Genomic DNA, 21,473 nt, shown 5'->3' with positions numbered 1-21,473 from the left:
GCCTTTAAGTATAAACAATATATTAAAAAGCAATGATCTCTAACTCTACAAAGAATGCTTTCATTTAACCAGTGGTGAAACTGTAGCCCCTCCCCAGAGGCATGGCTGCTCCCTGGTGCTTGCTAGTCGGAGTGGCTTCTGCCCTCTCCTCGCATGGGTTAGTCCTAGGATCTTTATTTTGGCACCTGGTGCCTCCACCTGAGGTGACTCCTCTGTGGTTGGCACACAAAGGGTGCTGTCTCTTGGAGAATAATGACTACTCTGTTCGTAAGGAATAAACCCAGTATTCTAACAACAAAATACATTCCTACAAGCCCCAACAAATGAAATACCACACTCAAAAACTAAAATATAACACAGGAGACTTTATTGAGGTCAGGAAACCAAAGCTCTAGGGAAGGAAAGGGTTAAGATTAACAAAAATACGAAAATATCAACAATATAACAAATTTCCCAGCTTCTTGCATTAACCACTGTACAGGGACCCCCAGCTCCCTCCCTACAACATTTCTAGTCAGGTGGGGTGCCGGGGATAAGTCCTTTGATGAGTGCTGTAGGGCTGTGAATGTTGGCCAGCTTAAACAAAACGAAAGGGGTTCCCTTATAGTGTCTTCGCCCCTGGGTAGGGCAGGGTTCTCTGCAGACCAGGGAGTCAGGAGTCCAGTGGCTGTCTGAGAGGCCTGTAGCTGGCAGGCACTGGGCTGGTTCTGTGCCTCCCTGATTGCTGGTCTCCACAGGGCTGGCACGCCCAAATCACATACTAACTGTCCTAGTAGTTCAAAGTCCCCCTTTGTGTTAGGAGTGGGAATTGAGTAAAGGCTCCCCAGACTGCGCTGCTCCTCTCCCAGCTCCAAACTCAAACAGCCCCAAAATGAAACAAAAACTTTGTCTTTGAGGCAACTTGTCCCCTTGCATTGAAGGACTCAGCAGCTCGGGCACATCACTGGCCCAGCAAACTACGTATATAAATCACTCCATCCAAAGCACCCCATTGGCTTCTGTAGGAGTTTCCAGTCTATTCTGTCTCTGCCCCAGACTCTAAGCAGGCTGGGAAAGGGTGTTGGGAGGCTCTGGAGCCATTGTTGCTGTAGTCCGGAGGCTAGGACCCCAGAGACTCAGTTCAGTGTTCCAGGAGCTGACGGACTCCAAAGGGGGTTACAAAACAAAACAGTAAAGTGTGACAGTGCAGGGCAGGGCACAATGCAAGGGGCACAAGGGCTTTAAAGTCACAGGCGAGTATACAACTTGGCTCTGCCTCTTCTGGTATTAAGTGCCAAGGCTCAAAGGTACCAGGAGCAATAGAGAGCTCAAAAGAGCTGGGGTCCCTCCCAGGCACGATGGTTCTCAGTGCCCTAAGCTGGGGTCTGGGAGGGAAATGGCCTCTGCGGAGCCGTGCTGTGGAGGTACAATGGGCAGGAGTTGTTCCTGTAGCCTGTATTGTCCAGGGGCAGCATAACATGGCTGGGAGCTGGTTTGCAGTACTGTGCTTCATTGCCTGCTGCTGCCCTAACAGTAACATGCGCTGCAACAGGGCATTCTGGCTTTGTAGTGCATCCAGGAGTTGTCTGCATCTCCCTGTCTTTTACATTACTGTATTTGGCCCTGGCAATGCTGTCCCTGGCAACTGCTACGCTATCCATTGCCACTGCAGTGTTCTCCCTAGAAAGTTCCTTGTCAGGTTTCTTCTCAGTTCTCAGATACTGTCTCCACCTCTCCGCATTTTTCAGGTTTTTTGTAATTATGTCCATCAACATGTCATCAGGAGTCTTCCATTTTCTCACCCTCAAGTTTGCCAGTTGCTCAGCCATTGATAAAAGCCCACTGATAAACGTCTAGCCCAGGGGTCGGCAACCTTTCAGAAGTGGTGTGCCAAGTCTTCATTTATTCACTCTAATTTAAGGTTTCGCATGCCAGTAATACATTTTAACGTTTTTAGAAGGCCTCTTTCTATAAGTCTATAATATATAACTAAATTATTGTTGTATGTAAAGTAAATAAGGTTTTTAAAATGTTTAAGACGCTTCATTTAAAATTAAATTAAAATGCAGAGCCCCCCAGACCGGTGGCCAGGACCCGGGCAGTGTGAGTGCCACTGAAAATCAGCTCGGCTGCTGCTTTCGGCATGCGTGCCATAGGTTGCCTACCCCTGGTCTAGCCAGGGCAGGTGCCATAACTGTTGGGAGTATAAAACAATGAAAAGTGTCATTGTTCATAGTCTAGGGAGTATTTTTTTTTTTTTACATTTACATTTATCTCTCTTGTATCAGAGGGGTAGCCGTGTTAGTCTGAATCTGTAAAAAGCAACAGGGGGTCCTGTGGCACCTTTTAAGACTAACAGAAGTATTGGGAGCATAAGCTGCCGTGGGTTCTTACCACAGGACCCTCTGTTGCCATTTATCTCTCTGAGATTCTTCCCAGTCTTGGGAAACATTGGAAATGGTAAGTAAGTGTTGTGTACATTGGGATTTTTGTCTGTGCAGTTTATGCTATGTGGCTTTGCCATTGTGCCTTGGAGGCTGGGGGTGGGAATTATGTTTCCAGTCTGGCTTTGCAGTTTTTCTATCCCTTGGAGGTGCCTATATGGTGTTGGAAGGGTTAGCAGAATGAATCTGGGGGTGAGATGGCTAGTAATCCCCTCTCCAACTCCTTTAGGCTGTCCTGTCTCTGGATGACATCACACTGAACTGGGTGTCTAGGAGGCAGAGAATGGCCTACTCAAAAAAGGCAAGGGACAGACCAGCGAGATACGCTGGGAAGTTATTCACCAAGATGGTCTCGCTAGAACTTCTGCAGGAGTGGAAAGGAGTTGTGAGTTATTCCAGGGATGGGGATGACCATGCAGCTATTCCTCACAATCTCAGAACAAATACAGAACAATTTCTCAGTCTTAAATTTTATTTTATCTCCCCTGCGGACATGTTGAAAATTCAGAGAAAAATAGGGTTCCGCAATGGTTGCCTGAAGCATTCACTATTACAGTTTGTAAGGATACATGTTACAGGGGAGCTGTAACTCTTGGTAGCTTTGCAAGCTTTTACCTCCTGTAAAGTGAGAACACTAACCAAATTTCTTTCCCTGGAACCTATGTCTCAATAACCCTTTGTATGCAGTGTTGTTGTAGCTGTGTTGGGCCCAGGATATTAGAGAGACAAGGAAGGTGAGATAACATCTTTTACTGGACCAGTTTCTGCGAGTGAGAGAGAGGCAAGCTTTCGAGCTTAATCAGAGCTCTTCTTCATGTCAATAAACCTTTGCATTTCACGCAAAAGAATGTTTTCCTCATTTGAATCTGTCTTGCGAGGGGGTGGGGTAGAGGGCACAGGTGCGCCATGCTGCCAGCCCTCTTTTTGGAGGTGGCAAGAATTGTTTTTTTTTGCGAGTGAGGGTGGCCTTCACCGAGCAGGACAGCTGAGGGAAGGGGAAAGGAAAATGTGTATATGGGCTTGCGCCTTTCATGGCCTGGGCTTGAAAACAGTAAGTATTCATGGCTTTAGCGTGAGATAGAGGCTAATTCCAAAATGGCGACTATTCCAGGTGGGTAAAGGTGTGGGGGCTGAATGGACAGTACGGGCTGACGGGAAGAGGGGATCTCAGACTTGGAAAGGCTTCTAGCCCACATCTGGCCTACAACAGCTGTGGCCAGGGGCACCCAGAACAGAAGCTAGCATGGCAGCATGGCATATATAATAATAATAATACATTAAAACTTAAATAGTTAATTATTACAAAAATAATACAAAATTTACATGCTGAGGTTCCCTCCATAGGATCAGCCTCCTCAATACTGGTCTGGATAGCTGCCTGGGAGTTGAGTTTGGTTGCTGCAGGGCAGGAATTGGGTTCATCTTCATTCTGGATGGCATCGGGGTCCTGAGTCCCAAATAAATCCTGGCTCTCTGGGAAGATCTCTTCACTGACCTCCTCATGCTCATCCCCCAGTGAGTCTTACTGGTAAATCTTGGGGGGAGGCTGGGGAGGGAGAAGGTGATCAGCCATGAGCTGCCAGGGGTGCGCAATCATGTAGTTTATGTAAAATCCTGTCCAGCTCCCCCCAAAAAGGATGTGGTGTGTCTGCTGCTGGATTTTTTCCTGTTGTCCCTCATTTTACCATCGTACGCTGTTTTTGCTCTTTATCTGACACTGTTTAGCATCCCAGTCATGGGGCCCTCGCAGACAACTGCCTAGCAATTTCAGTGGCTGGCCAAAACACCTAAGCTATTGCACGTCCTAACCTAAAAGTCATAAAGCTCTGACTCCATTGAGACGCTTGCCACAAAATATCGCAGCTCTAACTGCAAACCATAGCAGTACTTAATGATCGGATTGAAAGTAGTGAGTGTTATCTTATTGGTGAATGTGACAGTCATGAGATAAGACAGCACATCTTATACGTTCAGTGAATCTGCACTGTATTTCCTGATAGTTGGATATACTGTGATGATGCTGGAATTGCAGCTGAAGATTTTTTAAAAATTTTTTAACACTAATCACCGGCAGTAATAATAGCAAATTTTATATATCACACTTCATGTTCCAAACACTTTACACATGTTCTCTAAACCTCCCAGCACCCCCAAAATGTACGTATAGCTATTCTAATCTCTTATGTCTCACGTTGCAATGTCTAGAAAGTAAGGCCATCATGGATTGGGCAGGTAAATAATTAAAAAACAAAACACACACACACACACACACACAAGCAGAAGTAGGCACCTGCATGGCCACAGCTATGGGTCAGACGCTGGCCATATTTGCCCACAGTTAGACCTGTACGCACACAGCTTGATTAAAACAAACAGATCATAGTTCAGTGAGGCATTCTACCATTCCAGGATCCACCTCTCTTTCCTGGTTACTTGCATTTTCTGCAGAAAGATCACAAAAAAGCCCTTAACATTTTTAGCTTTCCTGAATTTTTCATTGTCTGTCTTAATCCAATTATTACTTTTGTCATCATAAAAATACACAGCAAACTCAAACTGTTTTTTTTTAACTTCAGTTTATTTAGCATGTGTCTGATAACTGTGGGCATGATCCTGATGTCACACCAGTATAAAATCAGGAGTAGCTCCACTGAAGTCAGGGAAGTTAAATCATTGTAAACTGGTGTGAAATCAAAAGCAAGCTCTGTGTCTTTTGCATAACCTTATCCTGAAGAAAGCTTTCTAATTGACACTCATCTTTATTTTCTATTTCTATTAGATATTTAAGAGAACCCTTTACAGAGGTACACTATGGGCCATATTTTCTTCTCCGAATAAAATGAGTCAGGAAGGTTTTCTAGCAGTCTCTTTAGCCTACCGTAAAATCGAATTGTTTCATAGTGGAAAAGAGACATAGGTAGAAGGCCAATATACCGTGTAAACACAACAAATCCTGTTTCAGATTTTTAAGTTATTCTCTCCATTACCATTGTTGTCACTCAACTGAACATGAAGATCCAGTTCCCCAGCTGATATACGTTGGCACAGCTTCGTTGACTACAATGGAACTATGCCAGTTAATACAAACTGAAATCTGGCCTGAAACATGCATTTAAACTATGAATGATCTAAAAGGCATAAATGATATTAAAGATCCTGTTTCTTAACTATTGCATGGGTTGTAAATTAAATGCCAACCCGATGGTGACAGTACACGATATCATGTTTAGATTAGCAGACATCATGGATTACAGTGTGCAAATACCAGGTTATTGAGATTTTTCTAAGGGGCAATGATGCTGGCTTTATTTTAATACACATGTGGCCGGGCACTTGGTTTCATTCTAACCTCCTTGCACTGTCTGAATAAAACAGAGCACTTCTGTTGAAGTTCATGGGCCTGATCCAGCTGAACTGTGCTTGGCACAGGACCTATAGAGAGGGATGGAGTAAAATCCATACACCACCTTTTGTGTTCCACTGGTTCTGGGGCTGGCTGGGGGCCAGTTCAGTTCCCAGAACAACTGAAAGCAGCCACAGGGCTGCTCTAAACCAGCCAGGGATCACTGGAGAGCAGCTACAATCTGGCCATGTCCTCTTCCCTCTGACAGGCTTCCTATGCCAGGGGCTACGAGACTCTAATTGGCTATGCTAGTGCTACACCACCCAGGGATTCCTCTTACATCAAGGTGGTCATCAGCTGGCTTTTTAAGATAGCTTTCCCGTCCTTGTAGGAGGACAGGATTAGAACTGACAAACTGGAGAAATGGTCTGAAATGGATAGGATGAAATTCAATAAGGACAAATGCAAAGTACTACACTTAGGAAGGAACAATTAACTGCACAAATACAAAATGTGAATCCTAGGAAGGAATACTGGGGGGTTATAGTGGGTCACAAACTAAATGTCAGTCAACAATGTAATACAGTTGCAAAAAAGGTGAACATCGTTCTGGGATGTATTAGCAGGAGTATTGTAAGAAAGACAGGAGAGGTAATTCTTCCACTCTACTCTGCACTGATAAGGCCTCAAGTGGAGGAGTATTGTGTCCAGTTCTGGGCTCCACACTTCAGGAAAGATGTGGACAAATTGGAGAAAGTTCAGAGGAGAGCAACAAAAATGATTAAAGATCTATAAAACATGATCTATGAGGAAAGATTTAAAAAATTGGGTTTGTTTAGTTTGGAGAAAAGATGATTTAGGGGAGACATGATAACAGTCTTCAGATACATAAAAGGTTGTTACGAGGAGGATGCTACATTGTTCTTGTTAACCATTGTGGAGAGGACAAGAAGTAATGGGCTCAAATTGCAGCAAAGCAGATTTAGGCTAGACATTAGTAAAAACTTCCTAACTGTCCAGATAGTTAAGCACTGGAACAAATTACTTAGGAGGTTGTGGAATCCCTTTCATTGGGGTTTTTAAAGAACAGGTTAGACAAACACTTGTCAGGGATGGACTCTAGATAATACTGCCTCAGTGCAGGGGACTGGATTAGATGACCTACCAACATCCCTTTCAGTCTTTGATTTCTATGATTATTTTGCCACCAGTCACATACTGATTAGTCTAATCAAAATGTATTTACTTCTGGATTTTACCATTAGGCAGGAACATGTATCTAATATTCTGATGAACAGTCTATTAATATGAAGTCATTATATATTTATTGTAGTTTGTTTACTTTTTTTAGACTATTTGTTTAATTCAGCAGCGACCTAGCTAAAAATCCAATAGAAGACAAAGAATAATCAAGCAGCATAATGAGATTGCTCAATTTAATGTGATGAATGAGTCCAGGAAGGAAAAAGCAAGGAGGGGAAAATTACAGGTATGCCAATCCACAGATGGTCTTCAAGGTTTTAAAATAGCCATTAAGTAGTTTTGTGTAAAAGAATGAGTCTATATGTAAAAACTGCTAAGTTTAAAGGGATAACATGTATGTATAATCAGGCATTATCTGATTATCTATCTTTTTGTAGGATGGTAAATAATAATTATAGTTACAAACATACTTAAATGAAACATCATGTTGCGTTTGTGTGTGTGTGTGTGTGTAGTTACTTTCAGTTTACTAAGAACATTGGAGCCAACCCTATTGATTTCAGTTACCACTTATTGTCATTGGAGTTTGTGGGATCAGGCCAACAGTCTTAATTTAAAAACAAAATGCTATGAGAAGATTCACCAGTACATTCCAGCTGTTTTGTGCTGCTCTGGTGGCACAAAGCAGTCATAAATCCAGTTTAACTGGATGGTTAAACTTGGATTATAGCTGCCTTGTGCCACAAAACAGCTGGAGTCTCCCAGTATATCTAGCTTAATGGGTTCTTCGGGTTTTATTCACCACTGCATCATTCTAGTTTTACGCCAGTGCAATTCCTCTCATGTGAGTGTTGCTGAACTGTATAAAATGGAGTAACGCAGAGGTGAATCTAATCCACAAAGCAAATGGAGCCAGATTCACTGCTATACTTCAGCTCTCGTGTCTCTGGAGACACATCATCTTTCCTTATTGTGTGGTATTCAATTCATTAAAAAGAAAACATGATGTTGATGTTAATGCAACATTATAACTAAGAATTTACACATGCAAGAGGCAGGAAATTCAAAGGTACATTGTATTTCCAGGAGTTACTGTAAATCGTCCACCTTCATGCATCTGTAGTATTTTGTGTTACTGAAATTATACCATAATGTATGTGTGCAATGAGAAAATGATTTACCAGTCCTGGACCTGAATCTAGCCCAGGACTGGTAACTCAGTCTCATTGCACACATACATCTATGGTATAATTTCAGTAACACAAAATACATCCTGCTACATTCTAGCTGCTTTGCAAAATTGCTGCACTGTATGAACCATAATTCTGAATTTCTTGATTTTTGTGTCTGCAGCAGTAACACTGTCATGTTGCATTTAACATAATTTTTGCTCTGAATGCATTGTTTTTATAAAATGAAAAGATTAAAAAGAAAATAAATTGGATTTATTTCAGTGTGAAAGTCATAAGATGCCCACCCAGAGGGATTGTTTGAATGTTCTTGCATGGATGCAATCACACAGTGGAATTAACACATAGAACTGATTCCATTGGGCCAGCGACTTACGTCCTGGGGCAACCCCAGTGATCTCAGCAGAGTCACATAGAATGTAAAACAGCATAAAATTGGGTTCATTGTGTGAGACTCCAGATAGACTCTCATGCACAAGTACTACAACTTGGAAGATAGCTGAAAATTTAGGATCTGATCCTGCAAATTGTATCCACGTCATCTGAATTGATGAGCTCCCTCTGTGTACTCACACTGTTGCAGGAATGGGCCATGAGTGGAAAGTCATGTATAGCACATGAACTTTTATTTCTAATGCAAACCTTTTCAGACATCTGATTAAAGAGTAATACAGGGTTGCCACTTACCTCTGGCCACAAGGGAGTGCTCAGTCCCTCTGCAGCACCCTCCCTCTGTTCTCCATCTTCAGGGCTCCTTCTGAGTGCTATACAGTCTCTCATAAGTAGAACCATCCTCACTTGGGGCTGGTTTAATGACTGCAAACAGTCCCACATCGTCCTTAATGGCTCAGACATAAAGTTCTGCATTGCAACCCAACAGTTCACACTTATCTCTGGCTCTTCTGCCACCCACACAGAGCTCTTCTTCTGCCAGCATCTGTTGTTTACAGTGTCACCACTCCTAGCTATTTCTATCTGGCACTCAACCTTCTGGCTCTAGTTTCCTTCTCCTACCAGCATCATCTCTGTTCTTCTGAGGGAGAAGCCTGGCTATATATTGCCCCTCTTGAGAGCTCTTCTTGATTGGCTGGAAGAGAGGATAGCTCTGTCCCACCCGACCCTAGGGCTCCTAGTCCCAGGCCTTTAAAGGGGCAGTGCCCTAGGTTTTTCTCCAATCCAACTACTTATTCCCCAGGACTGTTCCATTTCCTGGGCCTTTGTTCATTCCAGCTTCCTGGAATGGGGTGTTCTGGCCTCCTCTACTCTTAAAGAGCCAGTATATCCCATTGCCTGAATATACCACATTTGTTTAGTCTGGAGAAGAGAAGACTGAGGAGGGAAACGATAACTAGGGTTGCCAGGTGTCTGGTTTTCAACCAGAAAGTTCAGTCTAAAGGAGACATGTACAGTGTCCGGTCAGAAGTACTGACTGGACACAAAAATTACTGCCCACAGGGGTGACAGAACGGGGGAGGGGCAGGCACGGCCCACCACAGCATGTGTGACCTCAGCGGAGCACTTGCAGAGAGCTGGGGGCAGCATGGCTGTGAGCCAGGTGGGTGCCAATCCACACCGCAGGATTGTGTTTGGATTGTGTCCTATTTTCCACCCTCAACTCTGCTCCCCAGCTCTGCCCCACCCCCTGCTGCAGAAACACTCATCTTTGTGGGAAGCCACTCCAGGGGCTCCAAGTCACGGACCGGAGCCACAACCAGAGACAGGGATCCCATGTGGGTTGGACACTTTTCCCCAGGGCAGAGGTGACTTTGCAGCACCAGCTCCCACTTCGCCTTTCTCCCTGTGCCACTCAGATGAGTTCAGCCCAGCCCGGGAGGGTGGGGGACCAGCGCCTTTAAATCTCAGTGCATTGCAGAGCCTGGCCTCCAGCTTGCATACACAGCGTGAGTAAGGAAGGGCATTTTCTCCATCCCACCCCGGCTCGCCCAGATAGACAGACTAACAACAGCCCCCGTGTCCCCTCCCATGATCGCTGCTTGCAAATGCCACCGCCAGCCTGGCCCAGGGCATGAGGACCGGGGGCACCAGCTCATCAACCCACGCCAGGATGTAGTGTCCGGTTTTAAGAAATTGGGAAGTTGGCAACCCTAACGATAACAGTTTTCAAGTACTTAAAAAGTTACAAGGAGGAGGGTGAAAAATTGTCCTCGTTAACCTCTGAGGATAGGACAAGAAGCAATGGGCTTAAATTGCAGCAAAGGAGGTTTAGGTTGGATATTAGGAAAAACTTCCTGAGGGGTATTTAAGCACTGGAGCAAATTGCCTAGGGAGATTATGGAATCTCTGTCACTGGAGGTTTTTAAGAACAGGTTTGACAAACTTCCTGCCTTGAGAGGGGGGCTCTCTGATCTCTCGAGGTCCCTTCCAGTGTATACTTCTGTGATTACAGCCTGATGTCAGGTGTTCAGAGGCTCTGAAAAACAGGCCTTACGTACATGGCAAGCTTCCGATGGTAACAAAATGCTATTTTTGACTTTTCCAAATGCAGAAAGACTCTGAAAGTTATATACAGTATGAAAAACACTGTTATCTCACTATTAGATAACTCAAAAATGGCAAAATCATGACCATATGTTGTGGCAAACCTGCAATTAGTCCACCCTGTATAAAGGATTCAGCTTAGGAGAAAATGCCCCAGAAGCTTCAGCTCAGAATTCAGTTTACTGAAATATTTATAAACAACTGAAAACAGGAATTTGCTATGAAAATGCTTCCTCAAGCCTATCTAAAGCATCACTGCTATGAGGTTATAAAGCTCAAAGCCAATCCCAGCTCCTTACACAATATTTTTTCTCTCTCTCTCTGCTGATTTCCTCAGTCATTGAGAAGTTGATAAGTGGAGGCATTCGATCAGGTATATGTTAATTCAAAAGAAAGCAAACAGGGTTTGAATTTTTTTTTTTTTTGGTTCCTTTCACAAAATGTAAACCAGTTCGTCTGCATTCTTGTTAGTCTGTCTCCTGGTACAGGGAAGTAAAAACCACATATAATATGTAAGGAATTGCTGGAGAGGAAAAGGCTGTGGCTTCTCTAACCTTTTTTTAATAATGGATCTCATCTTAACAGAGAGATTGTCTTAACAACACTTCCCCATGTGCATTCAGGATTTCATGGACCATTTCCCCTTCTAGCTACAATCCATAACAAACCAACAGCAACCACATCACTTGCTTACATGGAAAAAATTAGTAAAATATTTAATGTATTTTAAGGGTCTTGAATGCAATAAGTGTTAAGTTCCTTTTTGGAAAGCCTTATTCACACTGTACTTTTACTATTCCTTTAGTCTCCCCTTTCATCTCTTCTGTTCTTCTCTTCCCTCTCCCTGCCCATGCTTCCATGTCAGGTGCTGATAATGATGCTTCATGCATGTGTAGCCTAAGCAGCAGGATGGCTGTCTTTAGAATTCTTTGTAAAGGGTTCTGAAGATAGGAAACAATTGATGTTTTCCATAGACTAATATGAAATTTTCACCCCTCCGTACAGGTGTGATCCAGAGCAAAATTCCATACTTCACTGGAGTTCTTCCTGAGGAAGGGGCTCAGGACTGGACCTTAAATAAATACTCATGAACAGGGTAGCCTGAATTTATATGAAAATATATAAGGCAACATTTTTATACAATGGCCTCCATTGTGTTCCTGCAAATAATTATGGTTGTCATTTAGATGTCTAATAATCCCTGTGCTCACCTACTAACACATTTAGATGGCTCTAGTTTCACCCACAAATTATTTTGGGTACAAAATCGATGGGGGGGCAGACTAATGTGCTGAAAATTTGGCCCATAAATTGTACATGATAGCAAAAAAGTCATCCTATATTGCTGTTGTTTAATAAGTTTGTTTGCTTGTCCTGAAATTAATGTTTATATTGTGTAAATTGCTAAAGGCAACTAGTTGAGTGCTCTCATACCCTTCTCCATATAGTCACATCCTCCACCTGAAAATAATTGAATATGGTTATTTATATAACCTAGCTGCTAGGGGTAGGCAACCTATGGCATGCATGCCAAAGGCGGCGAGCTGATTATCAGTGGCACTCACATTGCCCGAGTCCTGGCCACCAGTCCGGGGGGCTCTGCATTTTAATTTAATTCTAAATGAAGCATCTTAAACATTTTAAAAACCTTATTTACTTTACATACAACAATAGTTTAGTTATATATTATAGACTTATAGAAAGAGACATTCTAAAAATGTTAAAATGTATTACTGGCACGTGAAACCTTAAATTAGAGTGAATAAATGAAGACTCGGCACACCACTTCTGAAAGGTTGCTGACCCCTGACCTAGCATAAAGCCATTTGGCCCAGCCAATTCATGAGTGGCAAAAGAAACCTAAATTCTAACCCTGGGCTAAATTTACTGCCTGACCTTAGGCAAGAGAACTCATTGTGACTCAGATAACCCAGTCTGGAAAACTATGTAAAAAGTGGGAATGCACTGAACATTGGATATTACATCTCAGCTGAATTGAGCTATGGCGGTCAACAAAAAGAATAAGAATAAACTGAACTCACTAAAGCATGAATGAAAGCCTCTCTTCCACCCACCTTATTTCTTTATTCCCAAGCTAAAAGAAGCCTCACCATTGCTCTCATCTCTACTGTCCTGGAATGTGAAATGGGGCAGGATCAAGATTGAATTATGTTCATGGCAGTGCATACTGCTATTGCTCTGGCCACAGAACCAGACATTCCAGGTCAGTCTTAAGATGATCAAATGAGGGGCAATGCATCTGGCTCAGAAAAATAGAGGATACCATTTAAAAAATTATCTTGTTCTCTGGTAAACTAATATTTTTACTGTTACTCTCAGGCCCTCTCAGAGGTCCAGAGAGGCCTGGGCCACTTCCAGCTTTTGAGGCCCCTAGCCATAATGAAAATAAAAAATGATGACACATGAAAACAAAATAAGGCACCAAAAAAGAGTGAGACATAATTTGAATATTTTTTTATTTAACAAATGCTTTTCTAGCCTTTTTCTGTGCAAATGCACTAATTATTGAAGAAAAATCTAGCTTTTGTGCAATGTCACAGTTGATATTAAGCATGGTGAGCCCATTCATATGCTCTTGTCCCATAGTTGAACGGTGATAGTTCTTTACCTGCTTCAACACGTTGAAGGTGCGTTCACCTGAAGCCACTGATGCAGGCAAACTGACAAAAATACGCAATGCATTTGTGATATTAGGAAACACCCCGGAGAGTCCAAGTTCAAGTATTTCTTGAAGCAATTCCTTTGGCTTGCAATCCAATTTAAAGTTCCTGGAATATATTTGTTTGAGGAAGATAACCTCGTCACTGAGCTCTTTTGAGATTTCTTTGTTGTACTGTTGTTGAAATTGTTCAGCTGTAGAAAGTAGATGGTCATTACTCAGTTTGTTGAACTGCCAAAGAAACCCCAAAAGAGTACAAATTAGTCGCAGTAACTCAAATTGATGTGTAAGACCTGATTGAATAGCATCAATGATGACAAGGAAGACATTGACGCTATAATGCTGCTCAGCATCGGATTCAGTAGGTAAGTTGCGATTGATGGAGAACTCAGATGAAATGCCAATATTCTGTGCTACTAATTTGGACTCAGTCAGGATTGCACCCTATTGTTCATGAATCTGTTGGATGTCAATGATAAGACTTTCAATGTTATTCCTCTCAACATCAAGTGTAGCATTGTGTGCTTCAATTACCAGATTAGTTTGGTGGATCATTGTAAGTAGCTTCATCCACAAAGATGATATCACAATGCATTCAGATTTGGACATGTGCTTCTGAATAGATTGAAGTTCAATTTGAGCCTGTGCAGTGAGACTGAGAGATTCAAACTCATTTAAAGCCTTTCTCACTGAATTCAAATGCTGCACAACTGGTTAAACACCATCAATCCGTGCAGACCATCTAGTTTTGGACATCCCATGCAGTGAAACAGGAAGATATTGCTTCAGAATTTCCCACCTTTGTGGACTGCTACTGAAGAGATTGTACATTTGCTGAACAGTTCCAAAGTAAATAATTGCCTCCTTGTATGATTCAGCACAGTCAACACCTACAAGGTTTAGTGTGTGGTTTCCACAGTTGGAGAAAATACAGTTTGAATTATGCTCAAGCAGGACTGCTTGTACACCTTTGTACTTCCCAGCCATATTAGATCCATTGTCATAGGCTTGACCAATGCAGACTTGAAAATCTAACTTAAAACCTAGAATTGCTAGTACTTGAGCAGCAATTTCTTCTCCAGTTTTTCTCATGAAATTATCAAACAAAATAAACCTTTCTTCAATTGAAAATTTTGAGCTATCTACAATCTTAACATATCCAATAACCATAGTAATCTGTTTCGTGTGAGAACAATCTGGAGTGGCATCAACAGTGACTGAAAAACACATGGCATTTCGAATCTCATCAAGAATTGTTGTTTGTACGAATGACCCACATAGCTCAATAAACTCATTTTGTGTGCATGTGGAGAGATAATGGACTTGCATGAGCTTTTGACTCTCTTGTGATTCTCAAACACGTTTAACATGCTCTGATAAAAGCGGGTCATATTTGCTGATCCTTGGATGTATGAATGGGGGGTAATGAGTATGAGTAGGGAGGTGATTTTACCTCTGTTTATGGCATTGGTGAGACTGATACTGGGATACTGCATCCAGTTCTGGTATCAACATTTTAACAAGGATGTTGAAAATTGACGAAGGTACAGAAAAGAGATACAAAAATGATTCAAGGTCTGGAGAAAATGCCTTACACTGAGCTTAAAGAGCTCAGTGGACCATACCCTGAAAAAAATCTTTTCCAGTCCTTCTCTTCTGGCCTTCAAACAACCCCACAACCTAGCCATGCTCATCATTAGAAGCAAGCTCCCCACAGACCAGGACCCACCAACTCAAAGCAACACCAGATCCTGCCACAACAACAGATGCAAAACTTGCAGACATAGCCCCATTGCTACAACGATAAATACCCATACAATACACCTTTCAAGATCTCTGGGTCCTACACATAGCCATCACAACATGTGGTGTACTGCATCCTGTGCACTAAATGCCCCACTACTAACTATGTGGGTGAAACAATACAATCATTACACTTTTGAATGAATTCTCACAAGAAAATGATAAAAGACAAAAAAAAAATCATATGTGGGCGGGCACTTTTTTCATGAAATGATCACTCCATATCTGATCTCTCAGTACTCATCCTCAAAGGAAACTTGCACAACAACTTCAAAAGATGAGCCTGGGAACTTAAATTCATAACTTTGCTAGTCACTAAAAATCATGGTCTTAATAAAGGCACTGGATTTATGGCTTATTACAATTTGTAATCCACTAACTCTCTTTTTGTCCTAAGACTGCAGGGATGTTAAAGGGCCACTTCACCTTGAATGGTCCCTAAGAATATGTGTTAACTACTTCTCCTAAACAATTTGTTCCACCTTGTATGTTGCTTTAATGCTCCAAATACCTTTTTGCAGACCTGAAGTAGAGCTCTGTGTATTTGTTACTTTCCTGACTGTACTCCTCATCAGCACTCCAGCTCATCCCACCTGGTATTGCCGATGTCCAGTGATGTGTTCTATGTAGATGTCCCTTGACCACTTGATGGTGTCTGACACCATGAGTTGCCATATCAGCCGAGGGTAGCATTGACCGATTCCGCATGTTCTCAGCACTTGCTCATTCCTGGGGTCCCATGCACCTAAGGCTCTGATGATCAGTGCATGTGTCTGGACTTGGTAACCCTTAGCTCTCAAGAGGGGCATATTTCTCTACCTTTCGAGCTTGGGCATCGTGAAAGGCCGGGGTCCTGTTCTCGAATGGCACTGTGATGTCCACCATGATGATCTTCTTCCGGCCCTTGTTGGTGATGACGATGTCCGGTCGCAGTTGGCTGTCAGTTCCGGGGATGGCGGAGTTTACGGCAACCTTCCCCAAGGGTGGCGGGATGGCTCTGGTCAGGCGATCTTGGATGGCATTGTGTCGCAGCTGCCAAACTCGCGAATGGGCTTGCAGCTACACAGTAACACATACTTTCCTCATGGATTGTATTTTATAAATGGACAACCAACCTAATTGTCCCTCAGTAATTGAGAATCTCCACTCATTGATATATTTTGCTTTCCACGACCAAATCTCTGAACAACTTTTCATGAGTCATGTACCCGAGTATTCAGATTCTAATATCTAAACTGTATTGTTAAATCTATTCACCTAAATTTGGGTTATCGCTGATTATGTACTCTGTGTATCATATGACTTTTAAAAACAAACTTTGTATTTGTGGATAATCTAAGCACTATACCCAGATGTACAGACACTCTTTCCCCAACCTATGTATTATATAATTTTTTTAACATTAGCTTTAATAAAAATTTTAAATCTGACAGCTTGTCTCTTCCACCAACAGAAGCTGGCCCAATAAAAGAGATTACCTCACCAACCTGGTCTCTCTAAGGAGCTCAATCTATTTAGCTTATCAAAAATAAGATTGAAAGGTAACTTGATTAAAGTGTACAAGTACCTTCAATGGGAGAAATACTAGGTACTAGAGGTCTCTTTTAATTTAGTGGAGAAAAGCAGAACAAGTAAGAATGGCTGAAATCTGAAGCCAGACAAACTTAAATCAGGCACAAGTTTTGTAACAGTGAGGGGCCTTAGCCACTGGACCAAACTACCAATGAAAGTAGTGGATTCTCCATTTTTGATGTCTTCAGATCAAAACTGGATGCCTTTCTGGAAGATATGCTTTAGCCAAACACAAATTATGCAAAAATGAAACAAATTATTGGGCTCTGCTTAGTTTTCCTTCCTTAATTCCCTTTCCCCCCACTCTTAACTCCAGGCTTTTTTCACATTTCCATATTCTATTCTATTCTATTCTATTCTATTCTACATAGATTCTTATACCACCCACAGTTCCTAATATTTGATTGCCTTTGAGTGATGCATTAAGTGATATGACTAACAGCAGTCATGTGTGTTTCATTCTCTCTCTCTCTCTCTCTATCCCAGGAGGGTAATTGTGTTCAGTGAAGTGTTTCATTTAGGTGGGGTATTATTTTTATTTTTTGTTTATTAAATGTTCATACTGCTCTGTTGATATTGAAGAAGGCAAGTCAAAAAACTGCACTTTGCACTTGTAGTAAAAGATGGTGAGGTCTGTGATGGTCTTTCATTTCTCTGGGAGCTAATTTCACAGTCTTGGACTGGTCCCTAGGAAAGCGGTCTCCTGCACAGATGAGCTTTACCCTTAGTATAGAAAGTTCCATTGTACCAGAGGAGCTGAGTTGTCAACCCTGGTCTTAAGCACAGAGCTTTTGGCCATCTCCTTTCTATGCCGGGTCAAGGTTATTGAGTGATTTCAGGATAAGGAGCGAGACCTTGAAGTTGACTTGATAGAAGAGGGAAGTTGTTCCATGTATAACTATGTGCTGAGCTTCCTCCAACTCCACAATCAAATTCTTCCTTAAGACTCACAGCTTTTTGCGTAATACTCCATTGTTGATCAACCATGACTCAGTCTGATTTCCACCTCATGCTTTATCCTTTTAGTTGTTTGGTTTATATTTATCCAATCTGGATGGTAAGCAGCTTGGTGAAGTGCAGTGCCCCGATACCATTTGCATGTGTTGTAAAGCTCTAGTGTGCAGTCCTCTGGTGCTTCATAAGTAACTAAAATTAATAACACTGCTCTAAAGCTTTTAGGAAGCTGGGAAATAGGCGAGGTGAATTGTAGATAAGATAAAATAGGTTTCAATTGTGTGGTGAAAGGAAATAGTCGCAACAGGATTCATGACTTCTGAAACCTTAAAGGATACATTTATTTAATTGTTGTCTACTTTAAATAGTATTTGATCATTCTACACTTTAAATAATAAGACCAAAAGAATAAATAGCACTAGACTGTTTTAAGCACATGCTTAAATCCATCTGGTCAGCAAAACACTTACACACATGACTTCAATGGGACTTTAACACACACTTACAGTTGGGCACTGTACAAGCGCTCTGCTGAATCAGAGCCTAAGAAATGCATGCTCCCCTCACCCCACCAAATCCTCCTTGTGGTTTCTCTTCAGTTTGCTTTACTATTCTCCTACCTTGCCACTGTTGTCTGTAAGACAGGACCATACACGTTATCAGCCCCACCCTTCTAATAAAAATTAGAGTGAAATGTTGTCTCAGTATGTTGAAATATCAGCATGGAGAAACTCAGAGGGTGGGGTGGGATGACTGCAGAGTCAGGCACACAGTACGTAGTGATTAAACAGGAAGAGTTCAAAAATACCTTTACAAGATGTTGTTCTCACTTCCCGTGCAAACAGAAAGCAACAAACATTATGCCTCTCATTTGATCCTGATCATTCCTTCTTTCACAACATTCTTGATCACATTAAATATGAATTAAATGCAAAATGTAAGCACATTAAAGCCAGAAAATCCAGACCAGTGCTTTCCAAAGCAAATGTAACTTGTCCACTTCCCTCAGTGCATAGGTGCTATTTTTATTACTGAACATAGTGTTGTTAGTTGTCTTAGTACATGTCATGTGGTTGTTATAAAGGCTGTGTTTTCTGACTTGTGTACCTTTAAGATCTTATTTGAAATTAAACAAATACGGGTACCTGTTTAGAAGTCTTTTGACTGTAGCCAAGAAATGTATTTCATCACTATGGCTGCAAAATCAAATACCAACTGTCAACATATGACATAAAAGAATTAAAGGAAATGGAACAATTTATTGCCTGTATGAGATTAATGGCTGAACTGTTTGAGGAAAGATGGGCCAAACAGGCTAAAATGATTTTAATAAAAAGATCATGGGTCTAAGTTTTACTATATATACATTATAGACAGTGTATGTAAAAATCTACGGTAGGTGCACTTACAGTTCACTCTGGTTCTAGAGACATTTCCAGTTCTAGTGGTTGTCCTAAATATCTATTTCCCAAAATTAGGGAATATCTGTGAAATCGTGAATATCTCTAGGACCAGAATGAACATTTTAGGTGTTCCCACTGTACTGTGACTAAACTACTCAGAGTCTCAACTCCATTGTTTTCACCTACTTTTTGTCTTGTCAACCTTTCTTTTAATACGTTAATAAAATAATTGTATTGCCCTAAATTTTTGTTATCTTTAATAAAAAGTTAGTAACCAAATCTTAACCATAATGTTGTACGAATGCACAGGTAGGCTATTTTTACATTTAACTCTTTTTTTTCTATAAAGGAAAAGATTACACAAATGCTACTGCCTTGGAACAGGAGGAAAGAGGTGTATTTGACAATGATTTCAGTGTAATCAGCCAATACTGGCAAATGACATTCCACTCTTTGAGGATAGAAGATACCCACAAATTAGTTCTTGGCTCACTTCTCTTTTTTGTGTCCTTGACCATGCAACTGAAGGCTGTCTTAATGCTTTTCTCCCCAAGCTCTGAGCATGCTCCTGGATTACTTTAACTCATCACTAGTCAAAAAGCAGTTGTTCAGATTTCTTACCATTGTTTTGATTTGACCATGTATTTGAATGAGGAACTCACATGAATTGGTGTAAACCAAGTCAGGCCTCCTATGCATCATGCTTTGACCCTGCAACAAACCATTTCTTTTTCTCTCTTTTTACTCCACTTCATATGCCCCACCCATAGCTCAGGGCTTGGCCTTAAGTCAAAGGCCCAGATTTCTAAAGCTATTTAAATGTTGCTCTGCTCCGTGTTGCAAGGCCTAAATGACTTAGATGACTAAGTCCCATTTTCTAAAGTGACCTAGGCTCTTAAGTCCCATTGACTTTCAATGACACTGAGGCCTGGTCTACACTAGGAATTTACTTGGGTATAGCTATGTCTCTCAGGGTGTGAAAAATCCACACCCCTGAGAGACGCAGTTAAACTGACCTAATCTCCAGTGTAGACCAGCACTAGGTTGACAGGAGAATTCTCCCGTTGACCTAGCTACCGTCCCTTGGAGAGGTGGATTGCCTATGCCAATGGGAGAAGCCTTCTCAGCAGCGTAGGTACTGCCTTCACTGAAGTGCTACAGCAGTGCAGCGGTGCCACTGTAGTGGTTTATGTGTAGACACGTCCTAAGAGTAGGTCTACACAAAAGCCGGGATCGACGCTCTGAGATCGATCCACTGGCGGTTGATTTAGCAGTTCTAGTGAAGACCCACCAAATCGACAGCCGATCACTCTCCAGTCAATGCCTGTACTCTACCCCCGATGAGAAGAGTAAGGTAAGTTGACGGGAGAGTTTCTCCCGTAGACCCCCCGCGGTGCAGACCCCGCAGTAACTGGACCTAAGGTACATTGCGTAGCGTAGGTCGACTTACCGCAGTAGTGTAGACATAGCCTTAGACTCCTAAGCACCTAAATCACTTTTTAAAATGTTATATCCTACACACCTTTAAAATCTGGGTTAAAATCAAGCCCGATATCCAAATGATCTTGGAGTATTTCCTACAGAGGGTCTTGGAGTAGCCCCAATGATTTCGCCAGGAGTACTCAGGGAGGAAGCACCAGCAAGGGTATCAAAATCTGTCCTCTTAGGTAAATGCCAAAGTAGAATAATAAATAGCTGGGATCTGATAGCAAAGCCTTCGCTTTCATTGCTGATCACTTGCTCATGCAAGCAGGAGCAGCCCTAGCCAGTAAGCTGACCAGGGCAGAAAACGTTTTTGGTGCTCACCTCTCATCCCCCAAGTGGCTGAGGAAAAAAAACCCCATCCAAAAATCAAACCAACAAAACCCACAGCCAGCCAATCACTGGAGAAAGAAAAAGGCTGAACAGTGCAGTGGTCCAGAACCCCCTGGAGCCCCAGACCCAGTAACCCCTATCTCAGAGCAGCTGGGCAGGGAGAGGTAGGGAGCAGGTGGAGCGATGCTCCATACCAGCCAGCATATCCATCCAGCTACCATGGGGGCAGTAGAGGAGGTTTTTCGCAGCTCTTAAAGGGACATTGCACACTACTCCTCCACTCCCTAACACAACCAGGGGAGCTACAGAAAATATTGTGCCTCCCTGGTGCAGTCTACCATCTGGTGCTGCCTGTGGAGCAGTATGGTTGTGCGCCACCCCCAGTGCAGTGCTGGTGTGGCTAAAAGCCACACTCTCCCTCGGTGGAGTTTGTGCAACATTTCAATAAGCTGTTCCACCAGTTACTTTCCCCATTATTCACATACTGTCACTCCATCAATGGAGTCAGACTCATTCATGCTGGTTCTAAATTTAGCCCAAGAACTTTAAACCCCAAATAAAAATCACTGATTTCCCCCATGAGTTGGG

The sequence above is a fragment of the Terrapene carolina genome, unplaced genomic scaffold (genome assembly GCF_002925995.2).
Source record: "Terrapene carolina triunguis isolate 2854851 unplaced genomic scaffold, T_m_triunguis-2.0 Scaffold58, whole genome shotgun sequence".
In the NCBI taxonomy this organism is placed as follows: domain Eukaryota; kingdom Metazoa; phylum Chordata; order Testudines; family Emydidae; genus Terrapene; species Terrapene triunguis.
This window is presented reverse-complemented; position numbering follows the sequence as displayed.